Source organism: Hyperolius riggenbachi, chromosome 11, assembly GCF_040937935.1.
Source record: "Hyperolius riggenbachi isolate aHypRig1 chromosome 11, aHypRig1.pri, whole genome shotgun sequence".
Taxonomy (NCBI): Eukaryota; Metazoa; Chordata; class Amphibia; order Anura; family Hyperoliidae; genus Hyperolius; species Hyperolius riggenbachi.
The window spans coordinates 254,941,346-254,956,780 of record NC_090656.1 but is presented as its reverse complement, the minus strand read 5'-3'; the positions used below and the strand labels follow the sequence as shown (position 1 = coordinate 254,956,780).

Here is a 15,435-nt window from a genome sequence, read left to right as displayed (position 1 = left end):
GTGATGAGGTCATACCTCGGTCTGTGACATCACTTGCATCATAGCGTCATGCAATGCTCTGTGATGTCATAGCGACAGTCCACCCCGAAATGTTTCACCTGCAGAGGGACAAGGGGGGCTAAATAGCAGCACATCGTGGGGGATCACTCTTATCTGACAATGCAAGCTACCTAAGTGACAAATGATCTGATCAGAATGTCTGGATTGTGCGTTGCTGAGCTGCTGGGTTAGGAAGGGGAGGGCAAAGATGCTCTGAAGATGGACAGTATTTATTTTGCATGTACTGCACATGTAGCTATATGTCTGGGATTTGTGTATATATGCAAAAAGGGCGCCCGGAAATTTAGGCAAAGAAATATTGGTTACTGGAATATTGGCACATTTACCGATATTTCACTATTATGAAGTGCAAATTAGTTAATGATACCGTTATAATCGGTAAATTATACAGTTATTTTACTACAATAAACCTAACCCTGACCTCACACAGTGCCCTTCCTCTAGCCATGCCAAACCCTAACCACCGTCTCTGCCGATGTCTGACTTTAAACTCCTCCCCTAAGGACGCCTAACCTCAACCCCCCTCCCCTAAGGATGCCTGGCGTCAACCCTCTCCCGCCCTCCCCTAAGGACGCCTAACTTCAACTGTCCTACCACAAAAAATACTAATTATCAGACGCCTCTAAAGTGGCAAATATTGGCCGCTAGGGCTGCGCAATTGTTTTAAAATCGAAACCACGATGTGCGGCACGAGTATTACGTAATCGTGAAAGCAGCAATTTTTTTTTTTACTTAGGGCTCTTTCACATTAGGGCAGATTTTCTGCGTTTCAACGCAACGGGTAAAGTTTGCGTTACACAAGGTAAAATGAAAGTCCATAGACTTTCATTTTAGCTTTCACATATAATGCTGCGTTTTTGTGCGTTGCGTTACACTGCACCCAGGCGCAGTTTTTCGGCCGACGCTAGCTTTATGCGTTACAATGTTAGTCAATGTAAAACGCACACTATGCGCGTTTTTAATCCGTTAACGCAGGCAATCAGTCCCAGAATGCAATAGAGGAACAATGTAGAAAGTTGAAAACTAAAAGAAAAAAAAAATTACCTGCGTTTTCCTATGTGCTGTAAAAGAGCTGGTCCACACTAGGTCCGGAAACGTATCCGTGGCTGCGTTTTTCAAACCTGATGAAAAACGGAGTCCCGGATACTAATGTTTAAAATAGCAGCCAGCCTCACCCAAGTAAAAAAACGGATCTGTCTGCGTTTGCGGGGACCCATTTTCAAAACCTGAACGGAAGGTCCGGATCTGCTGCATTTTCACGCAACGGATCAGGACCACGGATACACGCAGGGGTAGTAAAAGCAATGAGAAAACGCATCTCCAGCTCCACAGGCAAAAAACTGATGTGAAAACGGATAGCCTGAGCTTTATGATTGGCCCAAAAAAATCCTCCCACTCCTTCCTAATGAAGGAGACGTTTTCTGTCAGGGAAAAACTGAACGGAAACTGATGCAAAACTGGTGCACCTTCATCAGTTTGCAGTACGGAGGTACTTCCCCTAATCTTCCCCTGATCCGGACTGCAGTGTCCGTCCTGCAACTGGGTCTAGTGTGGACCCACTCTAACGCATTGAAAACGGATTGAAAACGCATTAAAAATGCACACTCACTGCAGTGCAACGCATATTAAAACACATACAACAAAACGTATGCTTTGAGCGTTCTCCAACGCAAGCTCTGATGTGAAAGAGCCCTTACGCTTATGTTGTTCCGCAACCCGCTGCTACCCGACGCGTATAATTATAGTGCAACTCACCTTCCGGAATCCCGCGCAGCTTCTTCCTACTCCCTCTCCCAGGCATCATCAGTCACATTAATAACAGCGCCCCCTGTGATGACGTAATCGGAAGTAATCACAGGGGGCACTGATATTAACGCGATGGACGGCCGGGAGAGGAAGAAGGAAGAAGATAGAAGCTGCCGGTGTCACCCCGGAAGGTAAGTTGTTGCTATGCCCGCTATCCCCCGCTGCTACTCCTATGCTGCCTGGCTACCTATACTAGAGGCACCTACCTAGCTAACCTATATTGGGGCAAATATACTGGCAACACCTACCTAGCTAACCTTTACTAGTAGCAACTATAATGGCTACCTATACTGGAGACACCTACCTGGCTAACCTATACTGGGGGCAACTCTACTGGCTACCTTTACTGGAGGCAACTACCTAGCTAACCTATACTGGGGACAACTATACTGGCTACCTATACTGGAGACACCTACCTAGCTAACCTATGCTGGGGCAACTATACTGGAGACACCTATTTAGCTAACTTCTACTAGGGGCAACTATACTGGCTACCTATACTGGAGACACCTACCTAACTAACCTATACTGGGGGCAACTATACTGGCTATCCTTTACTACCTAGCTAACCTTTAGGCTGCATTTCCACTTGTGCGGTGGGAATCGTCGTGGGAAAAATTTGCATGCAGATGCGAATTTTGCATGCGGTTCTATGCGAATTTTCATGCGAATTCGCATGAATTACGATGTATGTAAATTTAACCATGGCAGTGCTGGTGTGATTTTTCCATTGTTTCTATGCGAATTCGCATGAAAATTCGCATACCCAAACCGCATGCAAATTTCCTATTAAATACATTGTATGCGATTCGCATAGCGGTATGCGAATTCTGATGGCTCTGCCATGGGAATTTTTTCTGCACAGAAAAACGCAAAGGAATCCTGACAAGTGGAAGCAGGCCCATTCACTTGTATTGCTATTCGAATTTGCATGCGAAAAACGCATGCGAATTCGCGATAGTGGAAATGGGTCCTCACTAGTGGCATCTAGACTGGCTACCTATACAGGAGACACCTACCTAGCTAACCTATACTGGGGCAACTATACTAGAAACACCTACTTGGCTAAACTATACTGGGGGCATTGTGAATTTAGGGGTAAAGCTTGATTTGAAGAAAATTGTGAAAAATCAATATCGCAATTTTTGAGAGAAAAATCGTAATTTCTATTTTTTCCTAAAATGGTGCAGCTCCATTGGGCACTGACATAGGTGCCTATAGAAATATAGTTTGCAGCCGGTGCTCAGATTTCCTGCTATAAATATTTGTTTGCCCCCCCCCCCCCCCCCCACAAAGTTCCGCTGCGGTCCGGCGTCTGAAGTTGCTGCTTCCCTGAGATTCACCTTTTGATATGTGTTCCGGATATTTGTATAGCAGAGGTGGGTGAGCTGTGCTGTGGACTGGAATACAAGGATTGGGTTACCAGTGGCAGCTACTGATTATTATACCATAAACTTAGTTTCTATACCCTTTAACCAACCTCTTTAATACGTTACTAAATGAACCTCAGGAAAATGCGAGCGTGCCTGGGAACGTCCGACTCTTCAGGCCTCCATCCACCTCCTCGCCTGCACTGTGACCTTATTAACAGAGACGTGTACTTAATGGATTATACATTGGAATTCCATAGGGCAGCCCTGAGGGGTCTAATTATGGGGCATCTAGGAGAGCTGAGGAGGGCGCGTGTCTGCCTATAGGGGGTGCCCCAGCCTGCCTGCGGGCTGAAGCTTCTCTGGAATTTCCAAACTCCCCCCCCCCAATATGTATCTAAGAGGGGGTTGGGAGACATGAAGTCGTGTTTGTAAAACCTAAGCCTCTTACAGCTTTCTGTGGACTTTGTAACCCTTGTCAGAGAGGAATCGTTCTTTGTTACGCCTGGATAAAACTTGTGAGAGTCGTTTATAATTCTATAGAATTGTGGAGACGGCCATGTCGCTTGTTAAATGTATACACTCAGCGTTGCTGTTGTGCCTTAACCCTCCTGGCGGTCTAATAAATTTCGCCAGGAGGCAGCGCAGAAGTTTTGTTTTGTTTGTTTTTTTTAAATCTTAGCGAGCCCAGGGCTCGCTACATGATAGCCGCTGCTCAGCGGCATCCCCCCGCCCGCTTCGATCGCCTTCGTCGATTTCCTGGAGGGCTTCCCCCTTGCGATAGGGCGCCATGGCGACGGGGCGGGATGACGTCAGCGACGTCATTGGGAGTCCCGATCCACCCCTCAGCGCTGCCAGTGCGGCGCGATGGATAGCGGCGATCGAGCACGGGGCGGCGGCGATCGGTGTGCTGACGCAGCTAGCAAAGTGCTAGCTGCGTGCAGCAAAAAATAAAAATTAAGCAAATCGGCCCAGCAGGGCCTGAGAAAACCTCCTGCGCGGCGGGTTACCGCCAGGAAGGTTAAGCCTGGTACACACATCCAATTTTGATTGGCCAGTCTCTGACCAATTATACCACCTCCATGTAGTATGCGGGCCAACAGAGTTTGAATACTGTGAACAGACTGTGTAGGTGAACTCTCAGGCTACGTTTTCACTGTAGCGTGACATTTTCGCCTGCAAAAAAATCATATAAGGTTTTTCTGATTGGTGAAAATTTGCATGTAAATGTTACACGTTTTTATGCAAATTTTTGTACGCGATCTGCCTAGTTATGCCTAGACAGCTTAGTGATGACTGCTGACAACTTCCTGTAACCATGGATCTAATGCGAATTTTCAGGCAAATAACGCAAAAATTTGCATTGCCTATACAAAGCATTGTACGTGAATCGTACGTGATGTCCGAAAAAATGATACCAGACCTCAGATTTTTTTCACGCGTACGAAAATTCGCATTGAATGGAAACTGCCCCATTCACTAACATTAGTTGCAAAATCAACGCAACTTTTCTGAGAGAAAATTCTGAGGAAAAAACGCACAAGTGGAAACTTAGCCTAAAGCCCCATCTACACTATACAATTTTTTTTGTCCAATTCGATTCATTGATTCTATTCAATTTGACATGTCCGATTGGGATTCGATTAAATTTGCTATTGCAAAACAATGGCAAATTGAATCAAATCCCTATCGGACATGTCAGATTGAATCAAATCAATGAATCGAATTGGAAAATTGTACAGTGTATGAGGCTTTAAGCCCCATCTACACCATACAATTTTTTTGTCCATCAGATTGACCATGGTTTCTGATAAGAAGTTGCATCGTGTGTAGACATCCAAGTTGTTCCCAATCGATTTTGTGTGAAGTACCCAAAATCGATCGTACTAGTCGGAAATGATCTAATAGATCTGTCGATCTGATGGAAAATTGTACTGTGTGTACCCAGCTTTATACTACATGGATATGGTGATTTAGCCAATCATCATTGAGGAATCAAAATTGGATGTCTGTGAGATCGAGAGAATCTGTGGATGGTGTGAGGCCAACAACCTCGTTCTTAACGCAGCCAAAACAGTGGAACTGATCCTGGACTTCAGGAGACACCCTCCCCCCCACGACACGACCAGTCCTCATCAATAAGACTGTAGTGTCCAGGGTATCTAGCGTTTGGTTCCTTGGAACAACACTGACTAGCGACCTAAGGTGGGGGCAGCAGAACACCTCCAAAATTCAGAAGAAAGCTCAGTAGAGACTATTCTTTCTACACAAAAATTTGGTATGCCAAAGGAACTGCTGTCCAGCTTCTACACTGCCACGATTGAAGCTACCCTCTGCTCCGCCATCATCGTGTGGTATGCAGGAGCAACTGCCAGAGATAGGTATAAACTTCAGAGAGTCATCAACTCAGCGGAAAGGGTCATTGGCTCTCCTCTGCCACCCCTAGACCTCCTCATTACTGCTAGATTGAAGAAAAGGGCTAACAAGATTTCCCAGGACCCCTCCCACCCAGGCTGCCGTTTCTTCAAGCTCCTTCCTTCAGGCCGACGCTAATAAAACCATCCACCCAAGAACCAACAGGCGAAGGGACACCTTTTTTCCCCAAGCAGCCCTACTGCTAAACTCCAGCCCCTCGGGGGTACTCTAGCCCCACTTACTGCACAGCATTTCGCTTTGAGTCCTATGGGAGAAAAGCGCTTTACAAATGTTATTGTATTGTATTTCCTTCCTACAAAGGTATAACAAGTACAAGTCATGTCACACCGCCCATTTCTGCACTGCTGTCGGCATGGCTATCTTGGCTTGGTTTCGGTCATGCCACGCTGGAGCACGGTCCCGCTTAACCTTCCTGGCGGTAAGCCCGAGCTGAGCTCGGGGTAAGCCGCGGGAAGGCACCGCTCAGGCCCCGCTGGGCCGATTTGCATAATTTTTTTTTTGCTGCACGCAGCTAGCACTTTGCTAGCTGCGTGCAGTGCCCGATCGCCGCCGCTATCCGTCGCGCCGCAGCCGCCCCCCCCCCCAGACCCCGTGCGCTGCCTGGCCAATCAGTGCCAGGCAGCTCTATGGGGTGGATCGGAATCCCCTTTGACGTCACGACGTCGATGACGTCGGTGACGTCATCCCGCCCCGTCGCCATGGCGACGGGGGAAGCCCTCCGGGAGATCCCGTTCTTTGAACGGGATCTCCGGATCTCCGATCACCGGCGGCGATCGGAGGGGCTGGGGGGATGCCGCTGAGCAGCGGCTATCATGTAGCGAGACTTTGTCTCGCTACATGAAAAAAAAAAAAAAATTAAAAAAAAAGATTTGCTGCCCCCTGGCGATTTTTTTGCAAACCGCCAGGAGGGTTAACACAGCCGTCACCCCATACAGCATTGACTGACTATTTTCGTGTGTATTGCCAGCCTGTCTTATTGTGTTCTTTTTCACTGTTAACGTCTTATTGTCAATTTCTGTCTCTGCTCTATTGCCAATGCCATGTGTACGACTTTGGTCGCACTTGGCGAAATAAAGATTCTGGTTCTGTACCAGGCTTAACTGCCCCCACTAGCTTAAAGGGTATGTGGAGATAGCCGTGTATGGAGGCTGCCATACTTATTTTTTTAGATCTGATAACATTAGCTGCATGCTTGTTTCTGATGTGATTCAGACACTGCCGCAGCCAAATAAACCAGCAGGGCTGCCAGGCAAGTTGTGTTGTTTAAAAAGAAATAAACATAGTCAGACTATTGTAAGTATTATTCTCCTCTATGCTGGTGTTTGCCGTTTTGAGGCATTATGATTTTGCAGAGCAATGCTGGTTAATTGTTTGGCGTGAGAGCCTGCCCATGTATGGTTCTGATTAGAAGGTGGGATATTTCATAGCATTGCTAGAAATGTACATGCCGGCATAATTGCATTTTTATTGTGTGGAATCCATTTGGCTGCCCACATTCCAGCGTGCAAAGAGAGAAGCGTTCTGCAGCCAGCGGTATCCGCATTGTTACAGGGCAGGTGGGATGAGACACGGACCCACCAGACACGGGTCACACCGAGACGAACACACGCATAGCGCCCGAGTTTCCCGAGCAGAATGCACGTCACATTCCGGCGTGCGAGGAGAGCGGCGTTCTGCAGCCAGCGCGCGGTGAGAGCGGCGTTCTGCAGCCAGCGCACGGGGAGAGCGGCGTTCTGCAGCCGGCGCGCGGGGAGAGCGGTGTTCTGCAGCCGGCGCGCGGGGAGAGCGGCGTTCTGCAGCCGGCGCGCGGGGAGAGCGGCGTTCTGCAGCCGGCGCGCGGGGAGAGCGGCGTTCTGCAGCCGGCGCGCGGGGAGAGCGGCGTTCTGCAGCCGGCGCGCGGGGAGAGCGGCGTTCTGCAGCCGGCGCGCGGGGAGAGCGGCGTTCTGCAGCCGGCGCGCGGGGAGAGCGGCGTTCTGCAGCCGGCGCGCGGGGAGAGCGGCGTTCTGCAGCCGGCGCGCGGGGAGAGCGGCGTTCTGCAGCCGGCGCGCGGGGAGAGCGGCGTTCTGCAGCCGGCGCGCGGGGAGAGCGGCGTTCTGCAGCCGGCGCGCGGGGAGAGCGGCGTTCTGCAGCCGGCGCGCGGGGAGAGCGGCGTTCTGCAGCCAGCAGTATCTGCATTGTTACAGGGCTGTGTGTTCATTTCTTTTTAACACCATAAATTTAAGGTGGCTATACACGTATAAATAGCCATACAATTTATTATTTAATATTTATATAGTGCCAACATCTTCCACAGCGCAGTACAGAGTATATTCTTTTGTCACAAACTGTCCTCAGGGGCTCAGAATCTATTACCTACCATAGTCCTAGGTCTATAGGTGCGTACACACGCACTACGGCCGCCGACAGCGCCTACACACGCACTACTGCTGGCTAAAAGACCGCCCAGCGTTGTTGCCGCTGGTAGCGCGTGCGTACGCACCTTTTGTGCGTTTCGTAGTCTAGGGCCGATTAACTTATCGGTATGTTTTTTTGGATGAGGGAGGAAATTGGAATACCCAGAGGAAACCCACACAGACACGGTGAGATTTTCAATTTTTTTCAATTTGCGTTCCTTTGAATTTATACGCGACAGCACCCTCTTGAACTGCTAGGTTTTCAGATTGTAGTAAACCACACCCACTCTCTTCAGCCAATCACAACGCTTTGTGCTGTAGAGGCCGCTGTGGTTGGAGAACTGTTTCTTGCTGGGTCCCCTTACTTTCCTGCCTTTTGACATTGACCGTCTGACGTTCTCGGGGTGCCTAATTCCTGGCACACGCCATGGAATCTCCCATCCGATTTTGGGTCCAGTTGATCATTTCCATCAGGTCTGATCTGATTTCTGATCAATTTTGTACAGGTTTGATAAGAAAGCAAATCAAAAAACCTTTTGTAAATCAAATGTATAGATTCGACCCAAAATCTGACGGGCAATTGCATGGTGTGTACCAGGCATTTTGTCAGCATTGTGAATCGGCCTTCTTTCCCTGCGTTTTAAAGCGTTCCTAAACTCTGAACTTCCTCTCTGCTGTAAAAGATAAGCAACAGCAGAATAACCTTTACAGAAAAACATTTCTTTGTTACAACTGATACAGATCCTAAAATAAATCTGCAGTGTGTCTACTTCCTGCTTTCTTGGAAGCAGACATAGGGTTAACATCTTGTTTACTAATTAGCTGCTCTGCCGAGGCAGCCAGCTGACACAGCTGAGAGATCAAATTACAGCTGTGATTAGTGACAGATGAGGGGCGATTAGACAGGCTAAACCAAGCATGGGCAAACTCTGCCCTCCAGCTGTTACAGAACTACAAGTCCCACAATGCATTGCAGGAGTCTCACACAACAGTCATGACTCATAAAGGCAAATGCATTGTGGGATTTGTAGTTCCGTAACAGCTGGAGGGCCCAGTTTGCCCATACCTGGGCTAAACTCTCTACATACATACAGGGTGCTTTTCTCTGTCCTGTGCAAGAGTTCAGGCCCACTTTAATGTTCTGAAGAAAGCAGGAGACTGATTATCTAGATCAGTGATGTCTAACCTTGGCACTCCAGCTGTGGTGGAACCACAAGTCCCATGAGGCATTGCAATACTCTGACAGCTCTAAGCATAACTCAGAGAGGCAGAGGCATGATGGGATTTGTAGTTTTGTCACAGCTGGAGTGCCAAGATTAGCCATCACTGATCTAGATAATCGTAGCAAGCGCGGCGCCCACGTCCTGTGTGATCTCCGGGCTTTTATTAATGAGACGCAGGAAATCCCAGCACCCTCCGCTTTGAAGATGTCGCAGTGGAGAGACTGCGGACGCTTGTTACACCTCGAAACCCCTTTCATCTATTTTATAGAATATGGTGTGTACAGTGATGATGGGTTGAGTTCTGCCGAGGATGTTAATGTTTTATAGCTGCCGAGTAAACCGGGAGGGGGGCGGCGATTTGTGAGATGTGCAGATGTCTGCGTATCACCTAAAGTGTACCTGTAACAAAAAAAAGTGCTCCTATGGGGTGCTCGCCTCTGAAGGGGGAAGCCTCTGGGTCCTAAAGAAGTTCCCTGTCCTCGAAGCAGGTGGTTTTGACGCCAAAGCCGTGCCCGGCTTTAGCACTAATGCTATAGTGCGCACCGCACGCAAGGGTAATTCTGTGATAACATTATCTTTTGTTTACATTCTTTTGTCAGATACATTTAGTAAACGGCAACAGTGCTGAAACTGAGCTGTACTGAACTGAGAAGCAGAAAGATCTGAGAGGTGATCACTAAATAGATTTCAGTGTCCACCCCAGAATTCTTTTTCCAGCCGGGTGTCATGAAACAGCAGCCGGGTGAGACGAGACGAGATGAGAGAATGCAGGGCCGGTGCTTCTCTGCACATTTCTGCTTACAGCATAGGAGGAGGTGAGCCGATGACAGCCGGGTGCTTACCAAAACTAGCCGGGTGGAGCACCGGCTAAAAGAGCCTGGGGAGAACACTGGATTTTAAAATATAAATACAGCAGCTATGCAATAAAATGCAATGGCAGCTCAGAGCAGATAAACTGTACTTTGGGAACTTGTAATTTGTAAACAGACAATATTACTTGTGCACAAAAGCAAATGTAACTGTATGGGTAATAAAAAGGAGGAAAACACACTTTTATTGAATGTTATCTCAGAGTTTTTTTCCTACGTAAACTGTCAGGCATAAAATAAAAAATCTATTCTTTATTTTTATCTGGTAAACAAGTAATAAGGATGCTAACCAGGCAATCCAAACGTTAAAACCACTCTTAATTTTCTTGTTTATAAATGATTATTCCTTAGTCTACCTGACTCTTATTTGGTACACAAAAAGGAAGTTGCAGGGCATGCTGGGTTGTCCATTTTTGCTTCTCTACTTCCCCTCAGACTTAACTAATGCAGCCTGATTGGCTGAAGCCTCTTTCCCTCCTGTTTCCCCTCCCACACCTCTCTTCCTCTCTGATTGGCCAATACTTCTCATGCTTAGATAATGCACTTTCTCTAGTGAAGGGCGGGCAATCCATAGACAATCAGGTAGAGGAGAATAACAGGGGAAATTACATCAGGATTGGCTTCAAAATAGCCACACTTAAAGTGAACCTTAAGCCTAGTAAAAAAATGAGTTTTACTCATCTGGGGCTTCTCTCAGCCCCCTGCAGCCGATCGGTGCCCTCGCCGTGCCTCTGCGATGCTCCAGTCCCCGGTGGCGACCACTTCCGGTTTCGACGTCAGGACCCGACAGGCATGGGAACGCGAGTGATTTTTCACGTTCCCAGCCAAAATATCGCCCCCTATGCTGCTATTGCGGCCAACAGCTCTCTGTTCGTGGGGAGAAAATGAGGGGGGAATCACTAGTGTGCTGTGTTGTGCGGCCCTACAGCGAGCCCTTAAAGAGACTCCGTAACAAAAATTGCATCCTGTTTTTTATCATCCTACAAGTTCCAAAAGCTATTCTAATGTGTTCTGGCTTACTGCAGCACGTTCTACTATAACAGTCTCTGTAATAAATCAATGTATCTTTCCCCTGTCAGACTTGTCGGCCTGTGTCTGGAAGGCTGCCAAGTTCTTCAGTGTTGTGGTTCTGCTATGAACTCCCCGTTCCAGGCCCCTCTATGCACACTGCCTGTGTGTTATTTAGATTAGGGCAGCTTCTCTCTTCTCTCTTATCTTTTACAAGCTGGATAAATCGTCCTCTGAGCTGGCTGGGCTTTCACATACTGAGTAATTACAGACAAGGGCAAAGCTGTTTGCAGGAAGAAAAGAGCAGCCTGAAACTTCAGTGCATAAGAGCAGAAGGGGGAAAGAAACACACAAATGATCTCTTGAGATTCAAAAGGAAGGGTGTATACAGCCTGCTTGTGTATGAATGTATTTTCTATGTGTGGACATACTGTACATCAACCTGCTTCCTGTTTTGGTGGCCATTTTGTTTGTTTATAAACAAACTTTTTAAAACTGTTTTTAACCACTTTTAATGCGGCGAGGAGCGGCGAAATTGTGACAGAGGGTAATAGATGTCCCCTAACGCACTGGTATGTTTACTTTTGTGCGATTTTAACAATACAGATTCTCTTTAAAGTTGCAGTGGCCTATTTTGGAAAAAATAGCCTAGTCTTTAGGGGGGTTTAGCACTGTGGTCCTGAAGTGGTTAAAATAGATAGGTAATATCTCTTACCCACCCTGTTTTAAAAGAACAGGCAAATGTTTGTGATTTCATGGAGGCAGCCATCTTTTTGGTTGAAAGCTGGTGACTGAGCATGAGGCACAGTTCCAACTGTCCTGTGTCCTGATCACCTCTCCCAGTTGCTAGGCAACGAGAACATCATCAGAAATCCCATCATGCTTTGCACAGTATCGGGAAAAATGCCAAGGCAGTTTTCTTTGATGGGGCAGAGCTTAGCTTCTGTGCAGCTTAAAATGAGGCTTTGGTGAGAAAAACAAAGTTCTGATGCTGTGAAACTGTTAAAGAAACACCAAGCCTTTTCAGTGCTGCCATTGGGTTACATTGATAGGCAGGGCCAGGAGCCAATGAAAGTGGCTCCTGACCGGCTCACTGGAACTCTGTCGTCATAGTGGGTGGCCCAGGTTCCCGATGTGGACGGCGATTGCGGCGGGTATGTGCGGCTATTTGTCGTTATTCCGCTGTTTCTTGTACCAGCGGTCTCTACCTCAGCCCTCAATCGTTTTCACTTTATGCATACGAGCAATGTTCACCTCCCATTCATTAGCCTATAACTTTATCACTACTTATCACAATGAACTGATCTATATCTTGTTTTTTCCGCCACCAATTGGGCTTTCTTTGGGTGGTACATTTTGCTAAGAGCTACCTTACTGTAAATGCATTTTAAGGCCTGGAACCCACTGAAATCAGCAAACGCAAAACGCAACCGCTAGCGTTTTGTCTGAGCGGTTTGCAAGCGGATTCATGTGCGTTTTTGGTCGAGTTTTGCAACATTTTATTTTTTTTCCTCAGCGGTTGTGTAGCGTTTTGCGTTTTTATCCTGATTGGTCCTGTGAATTATTTTTCATTTTGTTACAGTGTGCTGAACCGCAAAACGCTAGCAAAACCGCTCAGTTTAGGTTTTGCTGAGCGTTTCCGCTAGCGGTTCAATACTTTACATTGAAACGCTAACGCTCCCAAAATGCTGCACGTCCTGCGTTTGCGTTTCTGAGAAACGCAAACGCTCCTGTGGAAGTTGCCCCATCCATTAACATTAGCCCAGCGTTTTGGCAAACTGCTAGCGTATCGCAGCGCTGCCAAAACGCTGCCAAAAGCGCTCCTGTGGGTTCCAGCCCTCACAGTAAGTATAAGAAAAAAAACAGAAAAAAAATATTTCTTAGTTTTCGGCCATTATAGTTTTAAAATACATGCCTCCAAAATTAAAACTCACGTATTGTATTTGCCCATTTGTACCGGTTATTACACCGTTCAAATTATGTCCCTATCACAATGTATGGCAACAATATTTTATTTGGAAATAAAAGAGCATTTTTTTCCGTTTTGCATCCATCACTATTTACAAGCTTATAATAAAAAAAAAAAAAAAAAAAAAAAAAAAAAATATATATATATTTCATCTTTACATAGATATTTAAAAAGTTTAGACCTTTTAGGTAAAAAAAAAATGTTTATTGTAATTTTTATTTTTTTTTATTATTAAACATTTTATTTGGGTATTTTTGGTAGGGTGGGGTCTAAATAGTCCTTTTTTTTTTTTTTTTTGTTTTTTTTATGTAGATGTAGTCTTACTTTTAGGCCACAAGATGGCAACCTTAGGTTTGTTTACATGACGTCACTCTAAGCGTAACATGTACGCTTAGAGGGACGTAGGTGTCAGAAAAAGCAAGGCTTCCAGGAGAAGCTGTCGCTTTTTCTGCGGGGGAGAGGACTCCGTGATCGGGCACCATGGCCCGATTCATTGATTCCTGGGCTAACGATCCACGGCCGGGGGCACGCGCGCCACGGGAGTGCACATGGCCTCCTGGACGTAGCTCTTCGTCCAGGAGGACAAAGTGGTTAAGGGGCGCTGGTAATTGAGAGGTTAAAATTTTCTGGGTTTGCGGAGAAATTCTGCATTATTAACAGTATCACTAGGAAGGCGGGGTTACACAGCAATCCTTCCAATAAGAGAGACCTGGAGCAGTTAGCAAAGAAAGAGTGGTCCAAAATTCCAGGTGAGAGGCGTAAGACGCTTATTGATGGTTGTACAGTGGTTTGCAAAAGTATTCAGCCCCCTTGAAGTTTTCCACATTTTGTCACATTACTGCCACAAACATGCATCAATTTTTTGGGAATTCCACATGAAAGACCAATACAAAGTGGTGTACACGTGAAAAGTGGAACGGAAATCATACATGATTCCAAACATTTTTTACAAATAAATTAATTAAAGTAATTATTCAGCACCCTTTGGTCTGAGTGCAGTCAGTTGCCCATAGACTTTGCCTGATGCGTGCTAATGACTAAATAGAATGCGCCTGTGTGTAATCTAATGTCAGTACAAATACAGCTGCTCTGTGATGGCCTCAGAGGTTGTCTAAGAGAATATTGGGAGCAACAACACCGTGAAGTCCAAAGAACACACGAGACAGGTCAGGGATAAAGTTATCGAGAAATTTAAAGCAGGCTTAGGCTACAAAAAGATTTCCAAAGCCTTGAACATCCCACGGGGCACTGTTCAAGCGATCATTCAGAAATGGAAGGAGTATGGCACAACTGTAAACCTACCAAGACAAGGCCGTCCACCTAAACTCACAGGCCGAACAAGGACAGCGCTGATCAGAAATGCAGTCAAGAGGCCCATGATGACTCTGGACGAGCTGCAGAGATCTACAGCTCAAGTGGGGGAATCTGTCCATAGGACAACTATTAGTCATGCACTGCACAAAGTTGGCCTTTATGGAAGAGTTACAAGAAGAAAGGCATTGTTAACAGAAAAGCATAAGAAGTCCCATTTGCATTTTGCCACAAGCCATGTGGGGGACACAGCAAACATGTGGAAGAAGGTGCTCTGGTCAGATGAGACCAAAATGGAACTTTTTGGCCAAAATGCAAAACGCTATGTGTGGCGGAAAACTAACACTGCACATCACTCTGAACACACCATCCCCACTGTCAAATATGGTGGTGGCAGCATCATGCTCGGGGGTGCATCTCTTCAGCAGGGACAGGGAAGCTGGTCAGAGTTGATGGGAAGATGGATGGAGCCAAATACAGGGCAAACTTGGGAGAAAACCTCTTGGAGACTGCAAAAGACTTGAGACTGGGGCGGAGGTTCACCTTCCAGCAGGACAACGACCCTAAACGTAAAGCCAGGGCAACAATGGAATGGTTTAAAACAAAACATATCTATGTGTTAGAATGGCCCAGTCAAAGTCCAGATCTAAATCCAATCGAGAATCTGTGGCAAGATCTGAAAACTGCTGTTCACAAACGCTGTCCATCTAATCTGACTGAGCTGGAGCTGTTTTGCAAAGTAGAATGGGCAAGGATTTCAGTCTGTAGATGTGCAAAGCTGGTAGAGACCTACCCTAAAAGACTGGCAGCTGTAATTGCAGCAAAAGGTGGTTCTACAAAGTATTGATTCAGGGGGCTGAATAATTACGCACACCCCACTTTGCAGTTTGTTTTTTTAATGTTTGGAATGATGTATGATTTTCGATCCACTTCTCACATGTACACCACTTTGTATTGGTCTTTCACGTGGAATTCCAATAAAATTGATTC

At 46.5% G+C, this 15,435-nt stretch overlaps 1 protein-coding gene across 4 annotated transcripts in view; it reads left to right on the top strand.

Annotated features, from left to right (window-relative positions):
• LARGE2 (LARGE xylosyl- and glucuronyltransferase 2) overlaps window positions 1-15,435 on the top strand; it is a 126,569-nt gene that overhangs the window by 73,258 nt on the left and 37,876 nt on the right. The gene's annotated exons all lie outside the window — the stretch shown is intronic.